The following is a 24,385-nucleotide window of genomic DNA, read 5'->3' as shown; positions in this document are numbered from 1 at the left end:
TGAGTCCTATAAAAGTTTTTAACAATTGACAGATATCAACAGCGCGCGCGTCTAGCTACACCCTCCCAAAATACGACACTTGGGTATTTTACGACACGGAAAGCGACTAATTACCAAGTGTGACTTATATTAAATGACGCCACTTTTTACGCTGTCTTCTCGCAAAAGCTACATGTTATTAGGATACGATAGATAGATGTCTCCTAATGTCTCCCAAATCCACACTCTACGTCTCCCTCTTGCGCTTTTCTACACTCACTCTCACTGTAGCTACAGTATCGCTGCCACACTCCGCAACATTGTTTCTATTTCCGTTACTCACCTTTACTCCCAAGTCAGTCGCTGTATATAGACACTCTATATCGGTGACTCCAGTGGATAAACGTAATTTCAGTTCACATTTACACGCTGACTGCTATTTTAGGGGGAGCTGACAAACTCAGAAAAGCCAGTCTCCCTCTTGTCAGTGAGACTCCTCCCCTCATCTGACGAACTGCCTCTGCCCCCCACTCCCTCCTTTCTCTCTCCCTCTCTCTCTCTCTCCACTATCTCTCTCACACACAGCGTCAAAACATGTAGAGAACAAGCTGTCTAAACAGTGTTTTGTTTTTAAACTTCAACATTCATGTGAGGTGAACATTAATCCATTTTGTGCTCATTTTCAGACATGGAACTACCCCCTCAAAAAATTGTACAAAATCAAAGAAAACAATTATAGAAGCATGTCCTCAATTCCTCTTCCTTTAAGGCGCATTTTTATTTAAAAAGCTACTTTTCCGAACTCACTGGCCTCGGCCTCATTACAAACTACATTTGACGTCATATCTCTAAGACAACAGCGATGGAATTCGGTTTGAAGGGCAGTTCCGTCGGCCGATGAAAACTCGCAGCGCCCCGTGAGCAGCTAATCGGAGCGGGAAGGCGGGACCTTCGTGACTCCCATACGGGCATGTCACGTGTATTTGCGGGGGTCATCGTCACAGGAGGTGTGGCTAGCAGGGGCTGTAGTGGCGAGTGGCCCGCCCCGCTGTTTATACTGGCGTTTGGAGGCAGGTGTCATTTTCTCTTGCAATTATGCGTTTATTATAGATTTGATAGACTTGATTCTGGAGCAAATTTACAAATGAGTGGCTATTACGATTAAATGTGGCAGTTTAAAGCTGTTTGAAGCTAACAGGGCTTTCTGGTTTGAAATGGAGCCTGAATAGAAGGACCCTTTTCTTCTATTTTAAATACGAACTTGGACTGTATTTACCAAGAAACTATTCTAGCTACAATTTACTTTATAGATTTATCGCATAAGATTTATTTCTTGATGTCTTACTACCCAACAGCAGGTTAACATAAACTCTGTCTTAACAAGGTACGCCAGGTTACGCCTCACACAAGTTAATTATTCATTTTAAAATAATTACATTTGTTAGCATAATAACCCTTTCCCCCTCCAAGATTAAAAACATAAATGAAAGAATGTCCTTGATATCCTTTTGTGGTTTTGCTGCTTTATTAAAGGATCCACTTCCTGAATCCTCAGTCTTTCTAAGAGTGAAACCCAGAAGTCTCACAAAAGTTTTACACATTAAACTACATTATCTATTTGTGAAGGAATAGAATCACTCTTTCATATACAATAGCTTTTTGGGTAGCACATTTTTATTAATATACAGCTGATAAAATCAATTTTAGATCACAAGGAGTAACCAAACTTTCAGTGTCTGAATGTTTTCACTTCCTCTAAATACTTTAGAAATGGTAGTCAGAGCAGCAATTTTGTATCTCTGCAAACACACTGTATGGTTTGATGGTGCTATGATGAAACATTTTATACTTATTCAGGAATGACGGAGAGGGTTTTGTACAAAGTTGATTAGTGTTTGTTTCGTCTGTGGTGCATTGTGTTATCTAAGTCACCAGTTAGTTTGAGCTGTAAAAAGAAAGGCTGTGTTTAGTGTTCCTGGGACCTCCTGACTCCTCATAAGTCTAAAGCAAGAAGTCAACATACCTTTAAAAAAAACTATTAAAACACAAAATGTCACAGCCTTGGAATAATTAGGCCAAGAAACAGCAAACTAACAGATTAAATGGCAAATCAGTTAGTTTCATTCTATCATGGACTTGTGACCTGTCCACACTGTATCCTGGAATATGCTCCAACATCCCCCACCCTCCACCACCTTATTAAACTGAATTGGATCAGCACTAAAGAAACCCTGTCTTTCTCAAGACTTTTCTCAAGACTTCTCCCTCCGTGCCAAAAAACCAAAAAAAAAAAAAAAGCCAAAGTGATGAAATTAAATTTTAGAATAAGTCCTTAAACAAAAAGGGAGTAATAATGTTTCCATTCTATCTACAGCTGTTGATTTACACTGCCCTACCATTTGATTCTGAAAATCATGCTAGCATTTTAAATCATAACATCATATTGCCAGGTAACGTACATTTCTGGTTGTCCTTTCGTGGGAGGCCATTTAATTATTATTTTTTGTGTGTTTCCCAAATTTACTATGTATTTATAAGCACCACATGACAGGGTTAGCAAGTTTTGTTTTGTTCTGTTTTGATTGTTAAATATTGAAGTACTTTTAGTCTAATGAGCAATTCATGCAGTTGTTACACTTTGATGAAGTCATTGAAGCCTTTCCTGTAATTTCTGGATGGCTGAAAATTGTAGTCAATAGCAAAAAATGAATATTTTGCACCCAGCAGTGCTTATATTATAACAATGCTGGTGCGAGATCTATCTTTGAAAAGATTTTTCTTTTCTTTATCCAGACAGAGAAGAACATATACTTTGTGTACTTTAATAAGTATTATTATGTTGTCTGTGTGGTAAAGTTCAACCCTCTTTGATATATTGTAGCATATAAAAGTGGTATAATATATTACATAATATATGATGTATGTTTTCAAAGTGACTGAATCTGTTAGCGACTCATGTGTGGTATTCTGTTATTAGAAGATTAGTACTACTACATTGTTAGTACAACAATATTACATCTCATAACCAAAACAAAAATCAGCATTGTTTCAGCTTTGTCGTGATCCTTTATGAGTTCCAGCTGGTTCTTATTAGGGGTGCAACGATACACAAAATTCATGGTTCGGTTTGATACTTTGGTGTCACGGTTCGATATTTTTTCGATACAAACAAAATGTTCATGCCTTTTTAATTTATCATTTATTAAAATTATAAATATATATTTTAACTCAAAAGTACAGTTTTTAAATTTAATGTTGCTGAAACAACAAAATAAAAAAAATTAATCGATCTGATCGAGAAATCACTCATCTTGGGAAAAGAGAGTTTATTACAGAGAAATGACTCTTTCCAAAATAAAAGCTATACTATACGCTTCTTCTGGGGTATATTCTCAGCAGCATATTAAACATATCAGGTCCCCATAAGGAGACTCATGTGCTAACTGCTGTCTAAATGACTCGGGTAAAGTTTGTAGCATGTGTGCTTGTTGTTTTTGTCTACTTCCACTTTGCACTAGGATGATGTCGGTGTAAATGTGCTGTCATATTCGTTGTGTTCCCACTAGCGCTGTCAGCGTTAATCTCGTTAAAATGACATTAACGCCATAATGCGGCAAATCTCCGTTAACAAGTTGCCACGGATCACCCCGTGCTTGGGGCTGGACAGCGTCAACAGGTTAACAAGCTAACTGCGCTAACGCACTAGTTCCCACAGCTTGAGCATTGCGTGACACATCCGATATACTGTTTTACTTTTGTCCATGATGCACCAGGGTCATGCTTCACATGAAAACCAAGATAGTTCCAAACGCCAGATCTGAATGAGGGTGGGGGAGGTTCAGTTTCGGGTAGCGTTGAGGCAGTTGCCATGTTGCGACGAGCTTAGCTTCTGTCTTGCTAGCTTGTGCTGCGCTCAGTGGACAGCATCGTCAGAAGAAAAGTTGATAAAACAAATAAAAAATGTTGTATTGTTCGATACATATGCGTACCGAACCAAAAGCACTGTATCGAACGGTTCAATATTGATACAAGTATCATTGCACCCCTAGTTCTTATATATCTAAGTTCTAAGATATCACCTTAGCAGCACTTTTGCGTTAACGTGTGTTACCATCATCTCAAACTGAGGCTAGCAAAAAAGAACAAACAACAACAAAATCTTCTGCTATTAAGAATACAGAAGAACATCATTGTAGTGATCTGCATTACCTGTGTCAGTTTAATCCAATAAAAAGCAGTAGACTAATATATGAAAAGCTATGTGCAACCCATATTATCCTGGATGGGAGATAAAACTTAAAATGACATTAGCATCACATTTCGCTTCACATCCTGAGTGAGGACTTCAAGCCCTTTGTGACACCTGTGTCTTACCTGTTGTTCTACATGCGCCTTCACAGAACCTGCTGTTCCAATCTCCACCTTTCCTTCTGCAAGCATTGACTTTCCTTTTTTCTTCTTTCCGTTCTGCCCACAAGTCTTCTTTCTGCTGCTTTGTGTCACTCTACCCACTGATTTACCTCAAAGCCAGACCAGCTGGCTTTGGATGCTTCCCTCAGAGCCCTACGAGGCCCGTCTTCACACCCTGTTCTTTCTCTTGTCCCTTGGTCTCTCTGCCGGCACAGAGCAAGGGGCAGTGGTTTGAAGGGTAGGACCCCAGATGGACATAGACATGTCGGGCATGCATTATGTGATGGGGCTTGGCTCACGGCTCTCTAGACCAGCCACAGCTGTCAGTCATAGCTTCACAGATGAAGGTGTTGAGGACTTTTTTTTAAACCCCCTACTCTGTGAAAAGGATCATAAGAATAAAAAACTATTTTTTTCTAACACAAACAGTTTTTTAAAGAGTGAATGCTAATGTAGTTCATGAGAGAGTTTGTTTTTTTTGAGTGAAACAAGTCACAAGTCACAATATTTTTCTCATATATCAAACGTTTGTTTGCCTTTATCAATTAAGCAGCTTTTTTTTTTTACACATATGACACAGCAAGTGATGCATTTCAACCAGCTGAACGGACATGCCAAATAATGGTTTGTTCCAGCAGGGTTTTGATGCCGACAGCTGGCATTTCCAACTTACATTGCGCCAGACCACAAATAGACCCAGACACTCTCCAATTAAAAAATGCATGCAGCTAGCTTTATTAAGCCGTACAAGTCAAGTCTGATCTATCTTATGATCGCGAGGAAAGAAATAGATGCTTGTGTTGTAAATGAGAAAAACACAAACAGAACTCAAAGTCACACAATTTCCTAAGACAGCAGTCAGACTACAAGGATCTAAAATAACATTTCATTATCTGAGGCTCATTAAAACAACAGTTCTAAAACCCCTCAACACTCCTCACCAATCACCGGTTCTCTCCTCGCTGCGCATTACACCTTAGTCATGGGACATGCACTGCTAAAAACTGTCATGCTGAATATCACTGATATAACTGAATAACTACACTTATAATGACTCTGATATATAAGTCAACCATTAGAAAAACAGTAGTATACCTTCTTAAATAACCACCAAATAAGTTTATTTATTAAATGTGAAAGTAACAGAGTTGCATAAGATGAAAATACTTTCAGTCTCGGAAGAGATTTAACAGCATCATAGAAAAGTGTCGATTGATTGAAATTATATTTTTTTCAAAGTGCTACAGCTTTTCCTCCAGACTGATTTTAATCATATTAATGGTACAGAAAGTCTTCCAACAAAGTCATATCTGAGTCGACCGCAGCAATGTGTTAGATAATCAAGATCGAGATCTAAAAATACTCCGTGTCTCACAGTTTGAAAGTCTTCTCTCATTACCCACTGTAATTAAAAGTAACCAAGGCATTCAAGCTCCAAATAGCAGACAACTGTTAATGTGAAGAGGTGACACTTGAAACTAAATTCCTTAGGATACAAGTTTGCTGAGGAGAGCGGAGTAGCTAACACGATATACGTGCACTCCAGTGAATGTGGGTCTGGAGAAAGGTGCCCGCTTAGGCTTAATGGTCAGCTAGCAATCAAATGTTTTCTGCGCAAAGCAAGACGCTGCGGTTTCGGTTTATTTGCTCTATAGAAATAATGACAGGTATAACTTTGCAAGAGTTCTGTGATGTTTCTCGCTTGTTATGTCTCACTTCTGTACAACTTTGACACTCTGCAGTAGTTTTGTTGAGCAGTTCCTGAGGCAGAGAACGACAGCATACAAAGGTCCTTATGATGAGCTGATGATCCCTCTTGAGATTATCAGTCTCTTGGGTTTCTTAATGTATTCGTCTCTGTTTATCGCACTACTGAATGCTTATCAGCTGCAAGAGGGAGTAGCTCAAACATCCATTCTGTCTTGTTTGCTTGATAGGCCCCCTTTTTCCAGCAGATGTGCAGAGATTTGGATAATAATGCAAGTTCTTTAATTATCTGCAATATTCACACAAGTCTATAGTTCCATTTCTGAAATTTAGTCTCAATTGTACTGAGCTCATTAAAAATTGAACAAGGTCAGGAATTAATCTGCTCTTGCCATTATTCATTTTGTCTCCAATATCAATTTAATTAATCACCTGGAATGACTCAAATGATTAACAGTGCCACGTACTACTGAGTGATTTCACAAACATATTGTGGGGTTTTTTCTTAACATCCACCTAAGGATCTCACTTATTAGTAGAAGAAAACATTCGAAGTACTTTCAGGGTTTGTTTTTTTTAATAAATCTTTAATTTTCTATGAGTGCAAATGATGATTTTGTACTCGGGCAGTTCACTGTTGGCTAATTTCACAGATTTTCTGACTCGATGATTGCATCATAAGCAAAAACGTGTGCGAGCGTGTCTGTGTACGTGTGAGTTTCTGACATTGCCAAAGCCAGTGAGCAGGTGCCATCACTTCTCATTCCCACCATTTCCAGTGAAAAGACATGTTGAGAACGAGACGGATCAGGGGAGTCTGCGGAAGGGAATGTGTGGGCGAAACCACTTTAATTCCTGCCTTTCAGCCAGTTCTCCTTGGCATTTTAGTTACGATTGCACATCAAGCTAATGCTACTGTAATTGAATTTGTCAGACTGTATAGCAGGAAAGCCAAAAGATATCTAAATCTACTCTCAGTGTACAGTACCTGTAGGCAGGATTTAAAGAAGACAGTGTCCTCCATTCTGATCCAAATGCTGTTTAACAGCAGACTCTAATTTAGCATATAATTTGAAATGCCATTACTAACTTGTGTTTACTGGTTTGTTTACATATGTTGCTGCTAAACTGCTTTCTTTAAGCACAATTACATTTTCCTTCACAATGCTCTATTACTGCAGAGTTCCTAAAAAGCTAAAAAGCTACCCTAACATGCATTTGAAGGTAGTAGGTGCCCAGTTCTCACTAAGCATTATGACTCACACCAGGCATACAGCAGCTATCCAACTCTAATCCACAAGAGATAATTTGGTATTCATGTTTTACAAATGTGCTTGAGAAAAATCCCTAAATCTTTTTGGCATGTGCAGTCGAGAAAGTCGTGCAAGCATGTCATCCACCATGAAAAGGCAGCTCGATGGTTGAGCAAAGCGAGGCTTTGTCTCCCGAATTCAGCCCGAAAGACATTGCCATCATCATCTTCCTTTGTTGCGGACTTTGTCTTTCCAGTATTTTACTGGTTTCTCAAAGGTAAATAGAGGCTTGACTCACTGGGACATGTGCAGTTTTCCTACAACAGGTAATAAATTTGCGTGTCAGGCCTGCGCGTCACAGATTAAACATGCTTTGTTTAGGATGATTTATGAGTGCAATGTCGCACTGGGTGCACTTGGCTGCAAGAAGCTGAGGGTTTGATGGTACGAGGGGGTAGCAGGTGGGGCGGTGGGTTGGTAAGTGTCAGATTTGTCTTACAGGAAGACTGATCTGTAGCTGCTCTGAGGGTGCCCACTGCAACACACACCTCTGTCATTAATCACACACAGCCTCAGAGAACAGAGTGCTTTGTCTTCTCCTCCTCACACACCAGTGCTGCAAGCTGTCACCGTCCCGAGAAAAGCTTACTTCAGAACAACTATCAAGAAGTAAAAGAAACTGCCTGTGCCCCCTGAAACTGCAGATTGTATACTCACAGAAAATGGTACAAAGTTGCAGCACTAAAACACGACTTTCTTTGCTGTTCATGCAGTATGGCAGCCTTACTGCAAGACCATAAACTGTGCTACTCTTGCATTCGTCCTCGTGCAGAGAAGGTTACCTAGACATACAGGATTAAGATCATTCACTGTCCTCACGCAGAAACGGCTGATTCAGCAGGTAGCACAAACCATGTTGACTTATAATCCAAATACAGCTGACTGCTGATGCCCCACTTTCCACCGATCACGCACACTGACTCCTTCCATTCTGAGGCTGAATTTGAGGTAATTAATCACAGTGGTAGCAGAGTAGCAGGCTATTACGCCCAGAATCTTCTCACAGTACGATCAGTTGATTTTGACTTGAAGCTTAACATCAAGAGAAAAACACTCCCGACAGTAACAATGTATTGCGCAATAGTGCTTCAGTTTAAAACATCACGCAGGAAGGGCCATTCTGAGTCGGTGAGGCGAGAGTTAGTCCTCAAAGCTATATTTGCATTAGTTGTGAGTGCCATGTGATATTTTGTGCAGTTTCCTGTTTGATCTCTTGCAGCAAAAGTCTATCGAACCCTGACACAAAAAATCTCTCATCTGGATTTTACTGCAGCATCATGTTCATAATAGGAATAATAGCAGAGGAGGAAGGGCGTTTATATAAAGGGAGAGGCGAAAGTAAGCCGATATGATAAAACTTGTTGAGTAACATATAGGCCTTAACTTGCCATTGCCCAGTTTGTTCAGTTAAGGTGAGCAAAAGGAAAAAGCGCAAACAACAAATAGTTTTAGTTTAAAAAGGCAGAAGAAAAGACCACGCATGGCTCTGAAGCTCAGGTCTAAATCCAATATTTAGAAAAGAGATCAAAGCATCTGACTTGTTTCAGATGGTTTTACGTCTGCACTTTGATTAGTTTTTCTGCTAGTTTTTTTTGGTTGTTAGAAAGTCCTGTGTGTGTCTGTTTTTTTAATCTTTACCCTGAGTCTCTCTTTTGTGATTTCTGCTTGCACCTTGACGAGTGCATTTGCTAGTATCTTGCAGGATCTTTATGCATTGTGTGTTTTTGGAACCTTGGAGTGTTTTTGCTACCTGACTGCTTTAGTTACAGTGCAGACCGCCTTCGTGTGCATGCCCTCTGCTGAGTTCATTCAAATTTGGGACTTTAATCTGTGCCCTCACTAGTCTGTGTTTAAATCTGCGTTTGGTTCTAGATCGTTGGATTGGTTATGCAGTACGTTCGGTCACGTGAAGAAGAAAGATTTTGTATGACTCTATGCAGTCCTGTTAAAAACAAACTACACATAAGCACGCAGGACATTTGATAGCTTGTGGAAAAGACCTTTAGGAGCAATAACTTGTAGTAATCATTTTCTGTATGACTTTATCAGTGTCTCACGTCGCTGCAAAGGAATTTTGGCTAAAGTTTCTGTTCAGTTTTGCTACAGTTAATCGACATCCATTAATGCACTGCTCTCTTAAGGTCCTGCCACAGTGTTTCAGTCGGGCTGGGGTCTTTGACTAGGTCATTGTAGCACAGTGATTCTTTTCTTCTTCAACCTTTTGGCTTGTAGAGTTGCTGCGGTGGTTGAGATCATTGTCCATGACCTAGTTTCAGCCATTAGCTGTCAGACAGATGGCCTCACATTTGACTTTAGAAGACTTTGGTATACAGAGTTCATGATTGACTCGGTAACTTCAAGGTACTCAGGTCCTGTGGCTACAAAAAAAACCCTTAAAAGCCCAAATCGTCACCCCTCGACCACCACGCTTTTCAATTGGTATGAGGTACTGATATGCTGTGTTGTGGTGCACTTTGATCTTGTGTGTCCAAAGGACGTTGTTTCAGAAGTCTTGTGGTTTGCTCAGATGCAACTTTGAAAACCTAAACTGTGCTGCCATGTTCTTTTTAGAGAGAGGAGCCTTTCTCCTGGCAACCCTTTCACACAAGCCATACTTGTCCAATCTTTTTCAAATTGTACTTTCATGATCTTTAATATTTAACATGATAAGGGAGGCCTGTAGAGTCTAAGAGCTCTTGGGGTTTTCCTGCAGTTACTCTGAGCGTTGTATGGTCTGACCTTTGGGTAAATTGCTGTGACGTCCACTCCAGAGAAGATTGTGACACTGTGTTAACGCACATTTGTGGGCTCCAGACCAGCAAACTGCCAGAATGTCTGCTTTTATCGAGGTACTCACACTGGCTGATAATTAATTAATCAAGTGCAGTTGATTAGCAGCACCTGGCCGCTACTTACCCCCTAATTCCTATGCACAGTTTTTTTTTTTTTTTGTTGTTGTTGCTTTTTTTGTTTGTTTTTTAACAGTACTGCAAAAAACTGGACTCTTGCAAAAAACTTCCTTTTTTCATGACTGTACTCTGTCTAAGGTATCTTAGACAGAGTACAGTCTGCACTTAAATACAGGCTGCACTTAAATACAGGCTAAAATTTGTAATCTACCCTGAGCATCTCATAAACGGTTAATTTCTGAATGTGACCCTTGGTGGTCAGGAAGGGGAATAACGATCTGTCAAAATAGAGCTCAGGTCCACAAAGCCTGCTTTCAGTGTGGAGAGCCAGATATGTGAAGTATATAATTGCATGCACTGTTTAACATTTATTACATTCAGTACACCATTGCGGTTTGTTTATCGTAACATACCAGGCAAACAGAGTAAATGTGCCTAGGCAAATATTTGCAGCACTATATCAAATTCAGCTACCAAATTAAGGATATCAGAGAGGCCAAATAGGGTCGCGTGTGAAATAACAGAGTTGTTAGGCCATTCACTGTTCCATACACACATGCCCTATCACACGAGTGGTTGAAGTGTTTGCACACAGAGCTTTGCCGCCTGCGGGCTTATATATCACACTGTGTCTTATTAAGAGCTTTTACAAAATCTGGCTTTCACTAGCCCCCCTTAGTCACCACTGTGAGGGTAGCGGACTTCGGGACCTTGGTTTGTACACAGCCCTGACTAAATGCTTTTTCCTCCCTGAAAAGATTGGGGGCAGTGCATGTGGATGATAGATAAAAGCAGAGAGTGGAGATATCATAGATGTTCTGTATATATTCACGGGGAAACTGGTTTAAACTGATATCCTTTAAGGAGATCACATATATTCAGCTTTCCTGGATGTCATGGCTTGAGGTGATTAGATTTAGTGTCTATTTAGATGTGCCTCACGACAACCTTTACAGCATTCCAAAACATACAAAAAGTGACCAATACTGAAAAAAACATTCGACTCTTTGAAAATGTCATTTATAACCAGATTGTCTAGTAACTTGTTGTGATAACCATGGCGACAGTGCAGTATTAGCCTCGTGTTGCAAGTTCAGCTGTCACAAAGACAAGCCAGACAATTTTGCACAAAAGTTATGAGCAGTGACCACTGACCCATAAATTGTCTCCAGCTGCAACGCTGAGCCACAGAAATGACTTCACTGTAATCGTTGAAAGTTGTTACAAATTCTGGGTGTAGCCTATGTCCTATTCCTATAGTCACCAAAATAGAGGACTCCATTTTATTATAGAATGCTGGGAATTCCCCACCATTTCCTCTTGCTCTTGACCTCCCACCCTCCATTGTATGTGCAAGGAGAAGGTCTGAGGCCGGAGAAGAGAGCGCAGCTCTGCCAGGCTGACAGATCGGCTTGCCGTGCCCTCTGCTGCTCCGTCTGCACTGCGGCTCCATTGTTCTGCCCTTTCAGGTCGAGCCCCCGGGCAACTCCTCAACATTGTGTCGGACAGACCTGCAACCTGATACCACAGCAGCAGGCGCCTGCCTACATCCCCATGGAACACTGATGCTTCATCATGCACTGTATATGAGCATGTGGGTGTGTTTGAGTATGTACATTAAGTTTCAGGAGAGAAAAAAATTATTTCTATATAAAACTATGGTGGAGTAACTGTTCACCACTTTAGTCTTATCTGTCGAAGATGTGAGCGATCAGCGTGCAAGCAAATCACTTATACGTTCATCACATGGAAAAAATGTTTACATATTCAAGGAACCATAAGAACAGGGGCAAACCTTAGACTACACTGCAGTGGTATGTATGTCTACACAGGCTTGATGCTCTTATTTAGCAGCAAACTATACAGCCGCAGTCACATCTTTACAGCAACAAGAGGAAGACTGACATCTTATCTCACCTCCACAGAGAAATGGAAAAACTGAGTCTGAAGAAGCCTATAGCAGACACAACACAACAGCCTATACACATCAAAGCAAACCCCAACCAAGCTGAGCATGCCGTTGTGTGTCACTGAGGAATAGTCCTCTTTTTATGTAACACACAGATGATTAAAGAGTTCAACACAGCAAGCAGACTAATGACTCCACTGGGTTGCAGGGGAACTCAGGAGAGAAGAAGGCAGGGCCTCTGGAGAATATGTGCTGAAACAGGGATAGGTTCTAAAATATACAAATTTATTCATCAGAAAGCAGTCTTTTTTATGCCATCGTTGTGTGCGTATGCGAGTGTGTGCAGGTGGCAGAGAGTGAATGTGAGCAAGGAAGGCGGAGGGGGAGAGAGGGAGAGAGATGAGAGAGAAAAGGATATAGCAAGTCTGATAGTATCAGCCTTCTGTGAGCTGTACAACATCAAGCAACCAGCAACAAACACTGCAACAAAAAAACTGCAACTCTGCCATAATGTCAGTTCCACTTTCTGAATCTCTCTTTTTTTCTCTCTAATACTATAATGTGTATTTTTAAAAATCATTAATAAGTCATCTGGCACCATTTAACAGAGTTTTTCATTTGCTTTTGTCCTCCGTTTGTGAGACATAGCAAAGGAGGCAGAAATATATGAATACACATACATACACATACATAATCCATTTTATTCCAATTGTTAAACTGTCCATCATTATTACAGGAAGGATTCATGACCACAACCTAAATTTGATTTTTTTTTTAAAGTACTTACTATACTATACAAGAAATTTCCTCGCACAGCACATAATAGATACTTTTCCTACTCTTGAAATGATTTATCATCAGTCATATTCATGTACTGTTTGTGCACGGTTATTGCTGTACTGGTGTTAATTCCAAACACACCCACAAACTAGTCCTTAAAGAAACATTTTGTATTTGTACAGCAAATTCCACACAATTTTTCCCTGCCCAAAACAAAGTTGATTTTCCACCATTTTTTCTAATGCCTGTCATGGGATACTAAAGCCTGTCTCAACACATACTGGAGTAAATGAACAGAGCATAGCATACCAGGCAGATTCAAGTTATATCATTAACTTTGTACTGTTTTCATCTCTTTCATTTGTCACGTTGTTGTATCAGTGGATAGCTCAGTGCAGTCAGTACATGTTTGTGTGTGTTTTTTTCCCCTTTTAAATCCAGTAGCCATGTGAACGGAGATGTCTAAAAATTACAACAAAGCAGCGTGTCTTAAATTTTGGGGAGATTCCATTCCCTCTCTTGTTCACTTAACTCTGAGTTTTTTGTAACCCATTGTGCTCTGAGAGGAAACATATTTCATCCTTAGATTGAGGTGCTATTTTTACACAAACAGGTAGCAGAGTGGCAAAATGAGTCAGTGGTATAAAATTACATCATATTGTAAATATATAAACTAGCCAGCTGCTTTCGTAGGCACATCTTGTTAAAAGGTTTGACTCCAGAACTGCCTTAATTCTTCATGGCATAGATTCACAAGGTGCTTATTTTTATTTTTTTGTTATTGACACATATTTCTGCTGTAAATCCATGCCCATCTACTTGTGCATTTAGAGATATTCTGCTGCATATGTTGGTTGTAGCAAGTTGTTATTTGAGTGACTGTTGCCTTTCTATAAACTTAGAAAGGCAAGAGTTCTCAGATCTCTGGTCTTAACAGAGATGTCGGCCATGGCTGATTACATATTTACATCAACATGCAGTTAAGCACCTGTACCGAATGAAATGGCTGGTGAATGTATACTTTTTACACAGCTTCTATATGACTGAATGCAAACATTTTAAAATATGTTAATGACAATATGTTTCAAATGGAAACAGGTTGTTTGTGTAGGTATTTCCATCCATCCATCCATCCATTTTCTGCTGCTTATCCAATTCATGAACTCCGGGGGGCCAAAACATATTCTAGCTGCCAAGAGGCAAAAGTGGTAGATTTTGAGACCTTTAAACATGACCACAAAACATGTATCACTTTATTTTCTATCATTATTATCTTACATTGTGCACACACTGTATTGAGCAAACACACATTTCTCTAATTAGCATACCGCACTTTGGAAAATTAAAACAGTTTCCTCTTTTTACTTAGTGGTGTTTAGATCTGATTTGATTCTGCATAATCTGAATCTTTTTCTAAGGAATCCAGGAATTGTTTAATTTCAGCATTATATCCTTAGAAGCTTTGCTACTCCTTCTATTTGGTTTAAGGCTTCCTTTAGAAAAATAAAAACCCACAATGGTACAAACACACATGTTTTCCTTATCCCTGGGCATGGCATTGAAATAGTAAATGTAAATCCACTAAATTGGTTACTTCTCACGAGTACAATCGAGAAGGGATGACAACATAAACAATGGTGCAGAAAGTTGTTCAAACCAGCTGCACAGTGCTATTGTTAGGATTAGAGGGGTAATCTCATGGCTGGAAAATCTCATACTACAGACACCTGATCAGCCAGGGTGCTTGTTCCTCTTTCATTTTGCAGTTATTGCAAACAGCATTCCTCAACATTAGTCATATTATCACAATATACATTTTTACCTCCCTTCATGAAATGTCTATTATTTTGTGCCATGCCTTACATATTTGTACAACCTGTACTACAAGACTGGCAAGAGTTTGTAGTTTTTACCTTGGCAAAGTAAATCTTATTTGATCAAATATTTCTTATGATAAAATGAACATTCACTATGATATAGATAAAGTGAAAAGTAGTGCCTAAAATATGCCTGTAGCATATGAGTATTACACATGAAACAAAGCAGAGGAGGGCTGAGACTAGGCCAAGAGATGAAGGAATGAAAATAGAAAGGAAGAGAAAACAAAGAGAAATGAGAGCTTGTGTTTGTCTGTATGGGCAGAAGGCCTGCAGAGCTTGGCAGGAGTCCTGCTTCTGACAGCAGCTGCGGCCTCAGTTTTATATCTTAAGGTGGTGCCTTGACTCCACACCAGTCTTTCAATCTCCAGCTCTCATGTTTTCAATCAGAGGGGACCATAAATTATTGTCAGCAGTAATCACAGCTGTCCATGATGGGCCTGCTGAGGGGTCCCAGCCTGTCCTGGTGCATTAAGTCACACTGAAAAGTGGCACCTCCGATATTGGCAGTGGGTTGGACCTGCAAGCGGCCTAAGACACATCACAAAAGTTAAGAAGAGGTGTTAAGAAGAACCTGAAGCAAATGGAAAAGAAATGCTTTGTTGAGACTATCTCGCTTTGACTTAAAAGATTTGATTACTTGCACATGACAACCAGTCAAAACACATGAAGACCAGTTTCTAAAGAGCTGTAGTTATGCTGCTAAGCTTCAGCTTTTTGTGGCAAATGAGTATTTGATATCTCTTCAATTTATATTTTTTGTTCTAACCTCAGGGGAATTTCAGGGATGAGGTCTTGAAGTTATTAATGAATATTTAAATTTGAGTGAGCCCTTTATTCCGTAACAGTGGAACGCAGTGCAAATGAGACTGTACATCTGTGATCAAACATGATCATTAGCTGTTGCAGTCTTTTAAAAAAAAAGAAGACACGACGTTATCTGTTTGTAGCCCTGGAAGAAATGACAGAAATGCCTGTTAGATTTCCACTAAATGCTGGCACAGCTCTCCTCCCTGAAGTCGTAAAGCAGAAAAAGTGGGCTTCCCCTCTTTCTTATGTCCGCAAAATTCATCTGGCTCCCCTGGCAAGTTGCCCGGGTAGTTGTGGCATGGTCTATGTTTTTTCACGACAGCACTGTTATTTTGCTGTGAAAACTCAGCATGGGGTGGCACACCCACCTCTGGCAAGACACTGCTGTCAGAGCTGATCAGCAGAGAGCAGCCTTCCCTTTCAATTAGCCTTGTCTGTCTAAGAACAGGGCCAGGAGCACCAGCATACAGCCACACAGGCACCCAGTGAAGGAACAGCAAGGAGAGCAGGTGGGAGAAGAGGGGAGAGCTGGAAAAGTAAGCCCCAAAACTCCAGACGGGGACTGAAATACCCTCCACTGCTGTGCACTAAGTCCCTCTGTACCAGAAAGGGCCCTGCCATGGCACGTCACAGTAAACACAGGCAGGCTCCATGGAAACATGGCCATTTGGCACAATGAGGCAGATAATTCCCTGAATAACTATATCTTCCCCCTCATGTGCTATCACAGTGAATAAGAGTGTAGTGCATGTGCGTGTGAAAGGCAAGGAAAAAGAGAGCATGCAGGAAACAGCCGTCTCACATATTACCCATAGTCTTACTTGGGATAAGAACAGTTTATAAGCCAGTGATCAAGATACAAATTAGAGGCTGTTCAGGAGCCTATAAACAGCATTGAAGGATCTTCAGGAAGAGCACTGGGAGTGAAGAGAAAGGATAGCAGCCATGCCCCTAGGTTGTTTATTACAAATGCCACATCCAGGTGGGATTTGCAGAGTTGCACCCTAGCCAGCATCTTTCTCTCAGTGGAAAGAGCCTGAGGTGGAGGATGGTAAACATGGGCAGCTGTAGCACAAGCACAAATCCACCCATATGCTTGATGGAGAGTTTAGAAAAAACTGCTAAGAGGAATGAATGTATCAATAACTTTATTAATTCCGTGGTTATACTTAGCATTCAGCATACTGCTCGCAGATTTTATCAGCAACACTACCTGTTTAAAGTCCATTAAACTTTTAAATAGCTTAAGGTTAAACAAAACACCTTGTTCATTTTTTTATTATTATTATAAACTTTGGTTTATAATAATAAATCCAAGCAATACAAAGTGACAGAGAAGGAAAGGACATTGTGATATGCCCTTCCAGATTTCCGTGCTCCTTTCTCCCTAGATGCCCTACTGTAATGAGTATCATGTGTTTAACTCTGCTGTAGAAAGTCATTGTACCTATAAAACCAACGGCTCTGTCTTGAAACCTTGAAAAGTCATCACTGGCTAAACCTCAAAGGTAAGTACAGGTAAATGTGATAAACAGACAAAATCAGCACAGTTAATTCAAAACCTGTCGCTTCTGTCATGCAACCTCCCATCTAATTAAAGCAAACATTGCAGTTGTTGAGAATATAATGTCCCTACAAGGACAAAAAATACTTGTTCTGGGAATTTAAGTAAGATCACATGGTCATCATTGGCAGATTGAATTTGCCCAGTCGTCCTGCACTAGCAGATACTTGAATTTCCCCTTTTTTCTAAGCATTTTCTACATTGATGGGAATAAGATGAAGGTAATCATCTGTACGTAACTGGCAAAACCCCAGTCTGCTGATTGAGATACCCATGTGATGTGACTGAAAGGTCCAGAGCACCGTTAGTCATCTACTGTTTCCCTGGTAAATGTTTTACACTCCAAAAGACACCTCAGTTGAATGACAGACAGCTGTTGCACTACCGGGAGCTCTAAAATGTTTGCATCCCATTAAGTCCAGTATAAAGTCATCAGTTTGGGACATATTGCTCAGTTTGTTTGTACAGCTTTGTCTTTCGTGTCATAACAACTGGAAGGAATATGACAGGCCATTGCTGGGTTTTGTACAGATGAGGACACCAAACAGCGTATCTAGTAATAAATTTGTTGTCAGTGGTATAACACAGTTTGTTATGTGGCAGGGGTGATTCTGTGTGCTCTTTTTCCCCCATTATATGGTTAACTCAGTATCTCAGCACACTTTCAAGTTATTCCAAACTCCAAAATCCTGTCGGTCTTTCATTTCTCTAGTCCCATATGTATCCTGTTCAATCCATATGTAAGTGAGGATATGATTCTGCTTCTTTGTTCTTTTGCCATTCACAACTATCAAGACGGCATTTGTGGATAATTTATTTCATCCTTTTCTGACCAAAGTTATCATGTGTATTTTCTTTTTGTATTGCCAAATCACACCGCACGCTCAAATACAACTTGAACTTCAAATATTAGTGTGCGTGGTCATAAAACAGCAATAAAAGAACACATGAAAATTTTGAGAATTTAGCAAAAGTACAGAGGGAAGGACAGCACCCTCTCTTGCCTTTCCAGCTGATGTGTGGGATGAGGGCCCCTTTGGTGAGCGTTGTTGTCAGCCGAGACAAACTGCAGCTCCTGGGAGTGCCCCAGATCTGACAGAAACCTCCCCCTCCATCAGTCACGTCATCTGAGTCAGGGAAGGAGTCTGTGCCCTGCTCGCGGTCACACTAACCAGGAGACACAAGCTGTTCCTCTCCAGGTGCTCATTAATGCACTTGTCCTTGATACCTCCACCGTACAACAACACAAAGACAAACACATGCCTGCCGTGTTCTAATTACACTTGCGCGCACACACTCATGAGGATGTGCATCATACATTTTACTAAGAGACTTGTAAATGTCAAACAATGGCAGACGCCCCTTTACTCCCCCTCCTGTTTTTCATCTTTTCTTGTTTGCGCTGGGTGCAGTTGGGGAGAACTGTTGTTCCAATGCAGGAAAAGATGGAGTGAATGTAATGCTATGTAAAGATGGTTCAAGTCTTTGAAGTGGGGGACGTTGGGGACAGCTGACAGCAGAGCCAACATTGGAGTGGAGAGCTAGGCTGGAAGAATTCATCAAGCTTTTCCAGCAATTAGCATATGGGTCTAATTATCATATGAAACCGATCCTCCATAACTAGCTTCTGCCTCCAATATGACTTTCTATCTTTCTAAATTATCGCCCATCCCACTGAAAAATGGTGAGCATGAATGACCCCTGTATTGTCTTATAGCTCTCCTCTCCAAGGCCTGCTTGAATAACTACCATACCTCCAATGTTCGTTTTTCCATTATGCAGTTAAGCCAGACAGTTAATTATCCAGGAGCAGGGGAGGCCAGGTCTCTTTGCTGGCTGCGATAACGATATGCTTTGCTGGGCAGAGAATGAAGAGGGCCAGCCCATAGGGAACCGTGCTGATGTCAGGCAATCTTTCAAAAAAGGCCCAGGCAATTAGATGCACCAGTGCTACCAGGGATGACTAGTGTTATTGAGGATACTGGCTAGCCTCTCTAATGGGGATATTTAGGGCAATTATGATAAAGATGTCAAGGCGACCTCCCTGCGATTGCTGCTTTTACAAGGGGTGCCTCTAAGTGCAAGATCACAGAGCAGAAATAAGGAGTGACTAAAGATGTGGCCAGTCCCGTGTGGAAGTCTGGCCACCAGCAGAACTGCACTTAAGACTCGTCTCATGTGGAAAACACTGTCAAGAGGTGCTAAATGGGATAATCTGCCCTCGGAGTTGAGTTTTATGGGAATTTTGGAGTCTATTATGACAGTCTCAAGAAAGTAAACACTCAGTGCTCAATTAAAGAGTAAAGCCCGGCTGATTTGTTTCCATTTCGCATCATACCCGTTCAGCACATCTGGCCCAGGGAGACACAGAGCACTGTTATTATTTAATGGATGAGGGAAGCTGACCATCTGTAAGGTAGAAGAGCCCCACAAAGGGGCCTTTCATGTGGCTACTGTTGAACACTGCTTGCAACTGAACTGAATTGTTTCCATACACATGTTCACCTTAGCCATCACCTTTCCACCACTGCCGTTCTCCAACTCACATCAAAGTTACAGTTCAAGGACATAACTGAGAGCTACTGGTCACCACACACACTTATACCTAGCCCGCCCATTTACAGAGTTAGCATATGCCATCCACATGGCTGGCATGACACTAAACACACACTGACTAATGTCTGAAGTAGGTTCAAAGAGGTAACAGCAGAGGAAAAGTGCAATGTGGATGCAGCATGTATCCTCGTTCCTCCTTTAAAACAGTCAAACAGCTGGTCGTGTTCTTACAAAGCGCTCAGTACATTTCCATGATTGTTTTTATACCGTGTCTGTGGATAATGCACCATGATATCCCTCTCTCTGTAATAACCTCTCAGGGCAGACATTAGACAATCAGGAAACAGCAATCCCACTATCTAGATGAAGTAAAGCTCTTCAGTGAAGCACATTCCAGAAGTAAGTGTTTCTTTTGGTTGTAGTTGATGGAACAGAGCCATACGCTACTTCAGAGGGACCATGGAGATTAAATATAAGGTTTAATGCAATAAAATCCTCAAAGCACACTGAGCCTCTCATTTTAATGTTTTAATAAAGAAGTGCTGCTCAAGAAAATTAAAAAGGCAAGAGACATTAAGCTTAAAAATCAAAAGTTTTGGTCTTGAACCGTAGTGCCACAGCTTTCTATATCACTTTTGAGCTGTCTGTGTGTTTGGATGGTCTATTCAGACGTGGGGCATATGTTATATTTTCCAACTGGCAATATCATGGGAATAACATTTGTTGTTAAAGGATCATAGTGCACAACCTTTAACATTTGGTGGTGATGGAAATGGGATGGGCTTGCTAGCTTAGAAATTTGTTGGGCAAAGAAGTCTTGAGTTCCATATGATGGTTTGCTTACCAGATTCCATGTACACGTCAATGCACAACTCTGAAACACTGAGTCATTAGAAATCATGGACAATGTTGTAATCTCAACATTAGCATTTCAGCCACCACCATAGTGGTGCTTTGGAGCCAATATTTGTACAAGAGGGCAGAATGCTTAGCTGGTGGTTAGCAAGTTGCTATGTTGCTAGTTAGTGCTAAGTAAAAAACAAACAAGCATAACAAAGTTATTCACCAAAAACTGAAGCAAGGCTGTAACTTACTGCAGGATATTTTCTTTAGCAGATAACTACCTCAAAAATGCTCTAAAAACACTACATTACCACATTGCCACACCGCCTTGTTTTATACTGTTTATCATATCATGTACAGTACAAAAAAATGGACACCACTACTTGTTTTCTTAATTCCAAGTCTTGAGCTAACAAATTGCCAATCTTTAGCCAATGAGCATACCCTGGATAACTGTCCTTTTTGAAACACAGAAAGATCAAATGAACAAAATGGTTCTTTTATTCAGTATGACCTCAAATGAGTGCCCATTTCTTCAAACTTCTAGTGCAACCACAGCTATCATGCCTTGCTGGTCATTGTAAAGAAAGCAGATTTTAGACACTTCATGTTGGCTTGAGGCCCAGAAAAGTCCTTTACACCGTCTGTGGGATTGGCTAACCCTTGGCACCATCCTCAAGTGGCCATTAGAGAAGGTGCAGTTTGCAGACAAGAGATGTCAAAGTTATTTTACACCGAAGGCCACATACAGCTCACTTCGATCTTAACTGGGGCGGGTTAGTAAAACTGAAAAACTAGCATGAAAAGCTGCAAAAAATTACAGTTAAAAGTCCAAAACTGTATGCCCTTCTTCATATTTTCCAAAACTGTTCAGCAGGCCAGATTGGAGTCTTTGTCAGGCCAATTCTGGCCCCCGAGCCTTATGTTTGACACGCCTGTTATAGATTATGTTGTGAGGTTTGATGTAAGTGATATTGACACAGATGCATTCAGATTTGTCATTTTTAAACACCATTTCTAGTGTTATAAACTAGAATGTCATTCATATAATTTATTTGCCACATATGAGTTAAGTCCAAATGCTCCAGAAAAAAATACTAAATTTTCTCATCTGCATTTTTTTTAAACTGATAAATAAAATACTGCCATATGAGCATTTTAGTCATTCTACAAAATGCTACAAAGTATTCCAACTTTATAAGCAAATGGGAATACAAGCAATCAATCAGGTCAGGTTTGCCCTTCTGGAGAAACAAGGCGCCATTCTACCCCACCATCAGTCATGCACCACCTCTGCTTGTCCTCTTGCCTATTTTCACACCATCTCTTTCACTCCACACCTAACACAGTGACTTATTATGTTATCCAACTTGATTCCTCTTGATGTTGCTCTCTTCTGCTCTCTTTCTGCCCATGAGTTACAATCCCATCTTCAAATGTTTGGCAGATTCAAGAAAGCAGGGGGGGACAGAAGGAAAAAATATCCTTTTAATATCTACAGTCAAGTGTCTTCAGTTGGTGTGTGTAAAGCTTCTATGTTTTGCACAAGGTCAGTTAAAAAGTATGGGATGTAAAAAGGCTTTCCATGACAAATTGCTCCTTGTAAAAATAAAATTTATAACACCAGGATCATGTGGATGTGTGTTGTCTTCTTGGGGGGTTAAGTCTTCACTCCAGTTTAACAAAAAAAAATGAAAAAAAAAGTCAAAGCATTTCCCAAAAGGGTGCAACATATGCCTGTACTATATAAGGTCACCTTTAAGACTGCTGTGCTACACAGCTAAGAGGTACAGTTAAAACACCTGGTAAGCAACAACCCACAACTTTAGATTACAAGTGCAAATCGTCATGAAAATCACTGAAAAAAAAGGCAGGTTAAGCAAAGTCATCAACTACAGCCATTTGTTAATCAATCGCAGCAGAAAGATGTATTTCTCTTAAGGCAGATAGATAATCAAAGGCTCTGCATCAGGTCTGAACAAAGGACCAGCATGACCTGCTGTGTGTACATAAATCCCAGCTGTAATGATGGATGGCTACTTGGCAGAGTGTTGTTCTACGGTGCAGTTGAAGAAGAATCCCACTGTGACTTCCATCCACCATCACACACACAAACATATTTAAACACCACATGTACCTTTATTTACAGATGCTGAGATGGTGATGTGTGACCACTGATTTAAGGTGTGTAATGAAAGTGTATAAAATTGGTGTTTATGCATATGTATGTTTTCGTGTAACACACAAACATAACCGTTCACTTGGTCTGGTTACATCAGAGGGGTAGAAAAAACAGTTCTACCTCTGCTGTTTTTGACTCGTTCTTTCATCAACAGGAAGATAACAAAAGAAGAAAGAAGGGAAAAAAGCAGACAAAGAGAGTGAGAACAAGACCCACCATCCTTTCAGGAAGGACCCTGCAGGGTTTGGGGCCCTGAAAAATAAGGCTAATTTGAAGGTCATTTAAAGAGCGCCAGGCGTTGCAGCTCAGGAGGGGGGCCTCAGAACAAGTGCAAGGGGAGCGGCTAGGTTTGCACCGCTGTGAGGTAGTCGCTCCGACAATCCCTGGTGCTCTTCATCAATCTCTCCCATCCACCAAGAGCCTCCTCTGACCCACATACCAGCCAGGGGGAGGGGGGTTGCCTTTCTTCCATTATTGATATCACTGCATCACACAACCTGAACTTATATGAACCAAGTCAGCAGAGGAGGCACAAAAGGTCAGAGAACCACAGGCAGACATTTAGCCTCTCATTCACATTCACAGTCAAAGGTAGGTGACTGAACCCCCTTTTTTGATATGCCTACTGTAAACTAAACACTCGGTTTGGAAGTGTATTCTTGAAGATGGGGGTGTTAACTGAGTGGTCTTAAGCAAGAAGAGAAGGTATGCCAAAAGAGCACTAACTACAGTACAGTACTGTGCAGAAGTCTTGAGTCACTCCACATATCTTTATATTTTGCTTCCAAGGAAGCAGACATTCTTCTTGAGCAATAGTTCTCCAGGCTTTCTGGAAATATTTCAAATGTCTTCTTTGGAAATTGTTTACTTTTTCATTCATTTTCAGTCCAGTCTTTGTACCTTTTTTTCTTTTTTCTTGTGTAAACTCAAGACCACTTTGCAAAGAAGCTATTTTAAATTCTAACTTTCGGCTCTTTGGTGCCAGCAGACTGTTGCATGAACATATAATTCGTTCCAAATTTTTTTATCTAAATCTACAAAAAAATGCCAAAAAACACAGAATCCGACAGGCTGAAAATAGTATTTCTACACTAACAAGGTGCTTCACAAAGTGCTATTAGCTGAAAACATGCCGTGTCGTGACAAGGTGTGCTTAAAGTATTTGAAGAAACTGAACAAGTTTCTTGTTCGGGAAAAAAAAAAGAAGGAGAGACAAGTCTAAATAAAACTGTCTATAGCTGATCATAGTATATGTATGACATGACATATCTGAAAGTCACGTCCTCAAGAAATACAGGGGACCTGGGGACTGCATCTGGGCCTTTAGCTGAGTCATCTACTGTTCACAACAGTTGTGTAGTGGATCTATATATATATTCACTCCTTACACACATTCCAGAGAGCCCAAACGTGCCACTGGACTAAAAGTTGTTTAGCTAAATGTATTTGAAAACAAAAACATACATGCTATTTATCCGTGTTTGTGTACAGCACTTTGTATCTGCTGTGGCTGTTTTTAAAGCACTTTATGATAGTATTGTATGGT

The 24,385-nt window shown here is 40.4% G+C and overlaps 1 protein-coding gene across 12 annotated transcripts in view; it reads right to left on the bottom strand.

Moving 5' to 3' along the window:
- The window catches only part of mef2aa (myocyte enhancer factor 2aa), a 71,441-nt gene extending 66,837 nt beyond the window's left edge, over positions 1-4,604 (bottom strand). For 10 of the 12 annotated variants that reach the window (XM_085359204.1, XM_085359199.1, XM_085359197.1 and 7 more), the window contains exon 1: positions 4,354-4,604. The gene's annotated coding sequence lies outside the window, so the exon portion shown is untranslated. Of the gene's footprint in view, positions 1-322; positions 1,716-4,353 lie in introns of those variants that run through there. The other 2 variants (XM_085359195.1, XM_085359194.1) reach the window with 1 other exon arrangement.
- Positions 4,605-24,385: the final 19,781 nt, after the last annotated feature.

The sequence above is a fragment of the Diplotaxodon limnothrissa genome, linkage group LG7 (assembly GCF_057381915.1).
Source record: "Diplotaxodon limnothrissa isolate DT_005_m linkage group LG7, D_limnothrissa_male_GT1.1, whole genome shotgun sequence".
In the NCBI taxonomy this organism is placed as follows: Eukaryota; Metazoa; Chordata; class Actinopteri; order Cichliformes; family Cichlidae; genus Diplotaxodon; species Diplotaxodon limnothrissa.
The sequence above is the reverse complement of the archived record's forward strand: the minus strand, read 5'-3'. Positions and strand labels throughout refer to the sequence as shown.